The sequence below is a fragment of the Eschrichtius robustus genome, chromosome 3, assembly GCF_028021215.1.
Source record: "Eschrichtius robustus isolate mEscRob2 chromosome 3, mEscRob2.pri, whole genome shotgun sequence".
NCBI classification, from domain to species: domain Eukaryota; kingdom Metazoa; phylum Chordata; class Mammalia; order Artiodactyla; family Eschrichtiidae; genus Eschrichtius; species Eschrichtius robustus.
Window position 1 is genome coordinate 28,497,095 of NC_090826.1, and position 8,570 is coordinate 28,505,664.

Below are 8,570 nucleotides of genomic sequence, written 5' to 3' on the forward strand. Positions count from 1 at the left end.
GTTTTCATTGTACAAGTCTTTCACCTCTTTGGTTAAATTAATTTCTAGGTATTGTATTCTTTTTAATGCTATTGTGAATGGAATTGTTTTTGTAATTTCCTTTTCAGATTATTCATTGTTAGTGTATAGAAATGTAACTGATTTTTGTGTGCTAACTTTGTATCCTGTTACTTCGCTGAATCCATTTATTAGTTCTAACAGTTTGTGTGTATGTATGTGTGTTTGTAATCTATAGAGTTTTCCACATTTAAGATCATGTGTCTGTAAAATCATCTATGAAAATTTTACTTACTCCTTTCCAATTTGGATGGCTTTAATTTCTTTTTCTTATCTAATTGCTCTGACTAGGATTTCCTCTACTCTATTGTATATAAGTGGTAAAGGGGCATCCTTGCCTTGTTTCTGATCTTAGAGAAAAAGCTTTTAGTCTTTCACCATTGAGTATGCTGTTTGTTGTGGGTTTTCATACGTGGTCTTTATTATATTGAGATACTGTCCTTCTATTCCTTGTTTGTTGAATGTTTTTTATCATAAAAGTGTATTATATTTAGTCAAATGCTTTTTCTGCATCACTTGAGATGATCATGTGGTTTATTTTCTTTATTCTGTTAATGTGGTGCTGATTGATTGATGTTCATACATTGAACCATCCTTGCATTCTATGACTAAATCCTATATGGTCACATGTATAATCCTTTTAGTATGCTGTTGAATTTAGTTTGCTAGTATTTTGTTGAAGATTTTTGCTTTAGTTTTCATAAGGGATATTGGTCTATAGTTTTGTTTTCTTGTAGTCTCTTTGTCTGGCTTAGGCATTAGGGTAATGCTGACCTAATAGAATGCATTAGGAAGTATTCTCTCCTCTTCAACTTTTTGGAAGAGATTGAGCAGGATTGTTGTTAATTCTGTAAATGTTTGGTGGAATTCACCAGTGGTGACATATGGTCTTGGGCTTTTCTTTGTTGAGGGTTTTCTTATTATTACTGATTCAATCTCCTTACTGGTTCAGATTTTTTTCTTCATTATTTTGTCCTGGTAGGTTATGTGTGTTAGGGAATTTATCCATTTTATCTGGTTATCCAATTTGTTGGCATATAATTGTTCATAGTACTCTGTTATGATATTTTTTATTTCTGTGGTGTCAGTAGTAATGTCCCCACTATCACTTCTCATTTTAGTTATATGAGTCGTCTCTCTTTTTTCTTAGTCAATCTAGCTAAAGTTTTGTCACTTTTGTTGATCTTTTCAAAGAAACAAGTCTTGGCTTCATTTATTTTTCTCTCACTAGGTTTTGTGAGGATTAAATAAGATAATGTAATACCAATTTCTAAAGAAGAAATGCAAATGCTCAAAGTCATATTTTAAAGAGTTCAGCCTCCTTAAATAATTCAAAGGAATTAAGTTAACAGTAAGATACCATTATTTTATCTAATTGTCATAGTTAGAAGCAACCCAGCTAAAAATCACCCCCTTGTGTGTGAGTTTAGTTACTAAAAGGAGAGAGTTAGAAGGGCTTTAAGGAGGCTGGTAGTATTTTATTTACTGACCTGAGAGCTGGTTTGATGTTTTAAAAATTCATCAAGCAATTGCGCATTATTGTTTACTAGGTACAGAGTTTCAGTTTTGCAAGATGAAAAGAATTCCTGAATTGGACGGTTGTGATGGTTGCAGAACAATGCGAATGTACTTAATACCATTTGTACACTTAAAATGGTAAAGTGGTAAATTTTATATTATGTGTGTTTTACCACAATTTATAAAACCCATTGAGTTGGACTTCCCTAGTGGTCCAGTGGGTAAGACTCTGTGCTCCTAATGCAGGGGGCCTGGGTTCGATCCCTGGTTGGGGAACCAGATCCTGCATGCAAGCCACAGATAAGAGTCTGCATGCTGCAATTAAGAGTCCGCATGCTGCAACTAAGAAGTCTGCATGCCACAACAGAGTCCACATGCCACAACTATGAGTCCACATGCCTCAACTAAAAGATCCCATGTGCTGCGATTAAAGATCCTGCATGCCACAGTGAAGATCCCACGTGCCACAACTAAGACCTGGTGCAGCCAAATAAATAAATAAAAATATTTTTAAAATATAAGCCTTTGGAACTTTCCTTTTGAAAAATAATTTTCATATTATTGAAAGCAATGTTATCATTGTTATAGTAGAAAATAAAAATATCTCATGATTATTCAGCTAGCCTACAACAATTATTGCCACTTGCTAGGCTATGTCATTGATCTTTTCTTTCTGAAATTTCAAAATATCTAACTCATCAGCGTTAAATATGCTCACGTTTAATATATCCTTGTTAGTCCTGAATTTTACCCCCTCTGCTATGATCTGAAGAACAAGGTTTATACAAGCAGCAGTACAGTGATATTTACCTTCTTTCACAGAAAGAAACCAATAACTATGACAACTCTACAGAATGCATTTCCCAAAGATTAAATGTTGGATGGAGCACTGGCTTCTGAAGATGGCTTGACCCCATGATGCATGATTTCCTCTTTTTGACCCACCTCATCATCCACTTCCTGGCCTTTATCCGCTCTTTCAGCCTTGTCTCCATAGCTTGTGCCATCTTGGAGGCAGAGGTCTTTGATGTTGTGTTGTCCATTTGACCTTTCTAATATGTTTGGTGATGCTTTACTGTTTTTAATATGCTTTAATGTTTCCCATCTTAAAAAGAACTCTCTTGACCCACAATTCCCCATATAGTATAGTGTTGCCTTGAAGGGATTTTTAGGTTCTCACAAGTCATGTCAGGTCCCCATAGTTTGCATTTCATCTGCTTTTAGTTTCTTGAAGTATAAGTTTGGGTGGGAACAAAGTTAATGAGCTCAAGTTGAAACATACTTGTAATAACTGGAGCCTACAAAGCTTGGGTACCCTTCCTCTGTGCTCCTTACCATACTGGGCTCACTTCTCTCTTACCACCCAGTTTAATTGTCTAATTATATGTCCATATCAGTCATTATCTTATTTATAAGATAATGTGCCTAATAACGTGCCTAATTTCTGGTATGTGCCAGGCTTACAAATAAGTAAATTATGTTAAATCATCATGCAGTGGATATGAGGTTCTAGAGCTCAGAGAAAGGTCTGGACTGAAGATATCAATAGAGGCAGCCAATGAATTATGTGGTGGATGAAATTCCACCAGGGAAATTTCCCATCTTCCAGGCCCTGTTAAGCTGACTCTGCTCCAGTCTCTGAGCCTGTCTCACACACCTGGAGTACATTCATGCCTTAGTGGGTCACTTTTTGTGAAGGGAAATGGGGAAAATATCTTGTTCACATGAAGACAATATAATGTGCACTCATTGTTTAGGCGTTATACCCTTCTCAGTATCTGTGATAGGAGATTTGTATAAAGGACACTTCTGAAAAAATTGAATTGAAAATGTGGACATTCTGTTAATAAAAGGTACAGTAAACTTGTCATAAGGAATCCAAATAACTTCAAATCAGTAACAATTTTTCCTCTATTTCCTGAATGCTACTTTTTTGAAAAATGACAAACAAAATGTCCCTTATTTCTCCAATGTATGTCAAGATGTAAGTCAGGAATGAGTCAGCCCAACCCCCCATACCTTGTGTTAGAGAGTTAGTATGTTTGACTTGATGACCCAGCAGCACTGCAAAATCTTGGAATGTCTTCAAACCACCAAAGCAAGATTAAATTCTAGTCTGAATAGTTTTTTATGTGAATTATACTCTCATATTCTAAATTTTTGAAAATTAATTCATGCACAACATACATATTAACTATCAGTTAAACTGAATAGTCACCCTTTTTCCTAACATTTTTGGTAGATAGATGTTAATTATATTTATATTTATGTGTTCAGTCCTCTGAACCACTCTCCTCAGGCACACAAGTCCTTGAAGCTGAAAAGTTTCCATGGTCCTTTTTACTATTATTTTTTATTCCTTCAAAAAGGAACAGAAATATATTTTATTACTTGCTTAATTTTAGTTTTTCCATTGTCTTCATTTCAGAATGAGAATCTTTAAATTGTTTTTTAATTTAATTAAAAAAAAATATTTGAAGGTCATTCTTTAAGTCAGAATTTTCTGCACAATGGCCTGGTATGTGAAAAGGACATAAGCAGTATTTTCTCCATTTTAGGACAAGAAAAACAGGGGTTATCCTTTAACAAAAGAATCCTTCTTCTCCAGGTTTTGTTTTTCTTCTTCAGCTAATTAAAAGGCTTTGTTTCAAAGAAAAGCTATAGACCAGATTTCTGAGTCTTCATTACGCAAAGGGCAGTGTCAAATTGGAGGATCAACTTTTTTCCATTCCTTCTCTCCATTCCCACTGACACAACAGCAAATACTTAAAACAGTGAGATTAAATTGCTTTATCTCAACAGCAGTCACATGAGTTTATAGAATCAAAGAAATCTAGAATTAGGAATAATTAGTAGAGCATTTAACTTAGGGATGGCATATGTGATGGGCAATGTAGCTCCCCTGCACCCTGTCTCATCTGTGGCAGACATCACTCATCAATTACTGAACCTAAATGTGGCCCAACAGATGTTTTCTGCATAATGCCCCCAGCTGTCATTACCAAGTAATTGGAGCTGCCAGTGAGACCCTACCTGAACTAATCTAATCACCTTACATTATAACATTGAGGCCCATAAAAGTAAGGTGACTGGCCCAAGGTCACTCAGTGTCTGACAGAGAACCCCTATTTTGTATAATGTAAAAATCTGTTCTCTTATGAGCCTTGAATCAATTGACTATGTCCCAGTTCCCAGCAAGGGCACATAAGAGTCTATACAGGGTAGATCATTTCTATCTGGGAAGACAGGTTCCTATGGCATCAAGAAACCCAAGGGAGCAGCCAGAGACAGACAGCAAGACATTACTGTTCCTCCTCATATTCCAGTGAGGGCAGGGGATAGAGAGGAGGAAAATTAAGATCTTCTACAAGCCTTATAATTGTGGAATTCTTGAAACTGTCCCACCAGGTAGCAGGGAAAGAAGGAAGGTGTCCCTCTACAAGTGGCAGTCCACAAGAAGGGTGCCCAACTCCCCTTCTATTGTACTTGTTCATGTTCCCACAACCAAGGATTAGAAGTTGTTCAGAAACTAAATAACTAAAGTAGTTCTACTCTAGTCACTTTTTATCCCAGCACCCTGTTTTACTTTCTTCTTAACATTCTCAGAATTTATCTAATATATCTAAGCGTGTAATTTTGTTTAAGTCATATTTGAATCTGACGGATGAAATTCCTTTAGGTAATAACCTCTTTTGGGAAGAAACACCAAGTATTTCCTACAACTTCTCTCTACTTCTGCACATGTCCCTAAGATAGCGTTGTCGGCGTGTAGGAAGCGTTATATTGCTGAGGAAGCCTGAGACCTTGGATCCATTTTGTGTCCTTGTACTATTCTCTGACTTCTCTGGATGCTCAACAACCTGTTCATCGCGAGCAGTATATCCTGTAGCTTGGCCTTGCTAAGCTTGCTGAGAACATGGGGGCAAACCACAGTTCTTCCTGAGATCTGGCTATTACTACTTTTTGTTCCCAGCCCGATTTTCAAAGCTACCTCCCCCTATTCTTGCCAGCCAGTTCTCTTGGCTACCTTCCCTATTCCTCCACAGGGTGTTTGGGAACTTCTGGATACATTCCATATCACACTGGAGCTAAGGGCCCCTCACTTGCAGAGCTCCTTCCAAAACCCTGTATCTAATTTTGTATATGGAATTTTGTGGGAAGACAGAGGCATGTGTCTCTCAATCGTTGCCTCTCTTATCTCTCTCTTCCTTCTTCCCTCTACCTTTTAATTAAGAGTCAGGCTTTTCTTTTACTTCCCTATGTCACAGGTTCATGGCAGAGCTGTCCTAGATGGAAGGAGTATCTCCTCTGGAATGTGGGAGAATATGAGATTCTTATGATGTGAACTTCATAGGTTAAACAGAATTAAGGAAATTTAGCAAATTCTTTTTCTCTCCGCTAAGCCTATTCTAGTCTCTCCTGATTAGGGAAATAAGTCTCAGAGCTACACTTCAGACAATAGTCTATAATGGAACATAATTTAAAGAAGAAAATTAAAATGAATCAGTTTGATATTCACAAAATATTACACCATTATATTCTACATTTTTTAAAGAGAAGTCAGAAAATTGGATTAGTACGTGAAATATCCCTTTTTAAATGTTGGCATATAATCAATATCTTAATTTAAAAATTATAAAAATATATAAAATAATATGCTCTTTTGCTGTTAGGAACCAAAAGTGTTCTAAGAGACTTAGAGATATTAACTAATTATCCCAAAAACCTATTTTAAAGATGAGGAAACTGAGACACAGAGCAAGTAACCTGACTAAACTGTACATGGTGCAAACCAAATACACGACTGTGGGAAAAATTTGTCTGCAAAACCACCAATCTGCAACCTCCTGTTTATGATATATTTGCATAAGCTAGAAAGAAAAAGGCTTTGAATTCTGACTTGGCTTCTCTGCTGAATGACATTGGACTGTCACTTAAAAAAAACACTTAACCTTGCAGTGCTCACTAAGTGGTGGTTTTCTCTTCTCTCCTTCCCCCACATGGATGATTGCTCTGAACATTCATGGTATGCTTGTATATTATCTGGAATGCATAAATCCTGCCTACTGTTCAAGACCCAACACACTCCCAATACCTCTAGAAACAGTGTGATATAGGAGACAGCCCTAGGCTGTCTATTCCAGTCCTAATGTTGTTCCTAATCCTTTGTGTGATCTCAAGCAAGTCATATCTTATCTCTGGGCCTCAGTGGCTCCGTCTTTAAAATGTGGAGGAAATCAATGGCTTTAAACTGTATTCTGAGAAACAGAACATTTCTCTAACAGTGGGGGCATGAAAGAAGGAGAACAATGAGTGCAAGGGGGAAGCTGGGTGAACAGGCGTATGGCTTCTCCATTTCCACTTCAAATTTAGCAACTCCATTTTAAGCCGCCAGATTTCATTAGAAGGAAATGACTAGACCTTGTATGTACCCAAATTCCCTGGAACTATCTTTTCTTGGCTTCTCTTTTTAAATCCTTCTTGTTCTTAACATGGAACTGAAGGGTCTGACGCGTCTTTTAAATTCTGGCTAAGATAACACTTATTATTTTTTTTTTTGGCTTTCTCTCCTCTTTCCTACCCAAAAGTGAAATTAAAGGTGAAAAAGAGTAAGCAAAGACCAGCATGGAAACTTCTAGCAATTTCACAGAGAGTTTTCAGCAAAATGTGATGGATTAGGAAACTTCTTAGTTTCAAAACATCTACCAAGTAACATATAAAAGTTAAAGTGACACACAAAAGTTATATCTCATTATCCTGTAATTTTATGAGTTGCTCATTTGCATTTGAATATCTCTCATCATGGGGAATGCCTTTCAGGAAGCAAATTCTTTGTATTTCTTTCTTATATGATTGCCCCTAAGCTATCATTATAACTCCATTAGGGCAATTTTTCTCCATCTGAGGGTGGGGCACTGGAATGGATGAAGAGGAATGGATCAAGCCCTCATTTTCTTCAGCCATCTTCAGCTCTGGTTTCAGGGCAAGATAGACCCAAATCTCCTTCCCAATTTTCTGCTTAGAGAATAAGATGCTCATTCTTTGAGTCAGATTCTCAAAGTTCCTTCGGTGGAGGTGAATGAGGACACACAATATTTGCAAACCATCACACATCTTCAGAGGATAATTACAGTATTCTTGAAATATCATGAACTTTCATTTTTAATCTTCTAGATTAAAATGAATTTATTTCTTGTTTCGAAGACAGCTTGGTGCATTGAAAACCTTGGAGGGTTGTGACTCAAGTCTTGATTCTAATTTCACACCAACCTCTACATGCTTTGGGGCAAATTACTTCCCCTGACCAGGCTGCAATTTTACCATTGGGAACATCACAGTAGATGGTTCCTGAGATTCTTCTCGATTTAGATATTAAAAGGACAAATTACTACCGGGGAAATTATCTCCAGTTGTTTGTTCAGTCTTCAAAATCACCAAAGGATTTGGCTTTAACATTAGGCTATCAAAGTTGGCCCTTAATATTCTATGTCCTGTGCTTCAGATCCGGCCATCTAAAGGCAGGTAAACTGGATCTTCTTGAGATGACTGGCTTGTTCCCTCATTGCTTGGGATTCTTCACATTCAGAGGTCCACTGTGAACTTCAGCTCACCACCATCTTCCCCTTACAATGGTATCTCTGCAGTCATGTGTAAGATGGTGATCTGGACCCCTCACTGACATTTCACCCAATACTCCAGATAGCCCTTTTACTAATTTCTTTCATTCCTCCTTCATCACTGCGTCATGGTCCCTTTAAGGAAGCGGCCATAGTTGAGTAGTGGGAGCAGCTGCTGGCTGCAAAAAGACTTGCAGGATTTGGCCTACCCTGGGCCACTCAACGCGCACGCTCGGGACCGGGGGCTTGGTGGGAAAGGAAGGAGGGGCTTAGGGTGCGCCTGCGCATCAAGGGCGCGCGCAAGGGGCTGGTTTTGGTGATCCCTTTAAGAAACCGCAGGCGGAGGAATTTCTCTGAGAGAAAATAATCCTACTCACG

General features: G+C 37.7%; 1 non-coding gene across 1 annotated transcript; it reads left to right on the forward strand.

Moving 5' to 3' along the window:
* The first annotated feature begins 1,778 nt into the window (after positions 1–1,778).
* TRNAR-CCU (transfer RNA arginine (anticodon CCU)) lies at positions 1,779–1,851 on the forward strand. Its single transcript has one exon. It is a non-coding gene; the product is annotated as a tRNA-Arg (tRNA).
* The last annotated feature ends 6,719 nt before the right edge of the window (positions 1,852–8,570 follow it).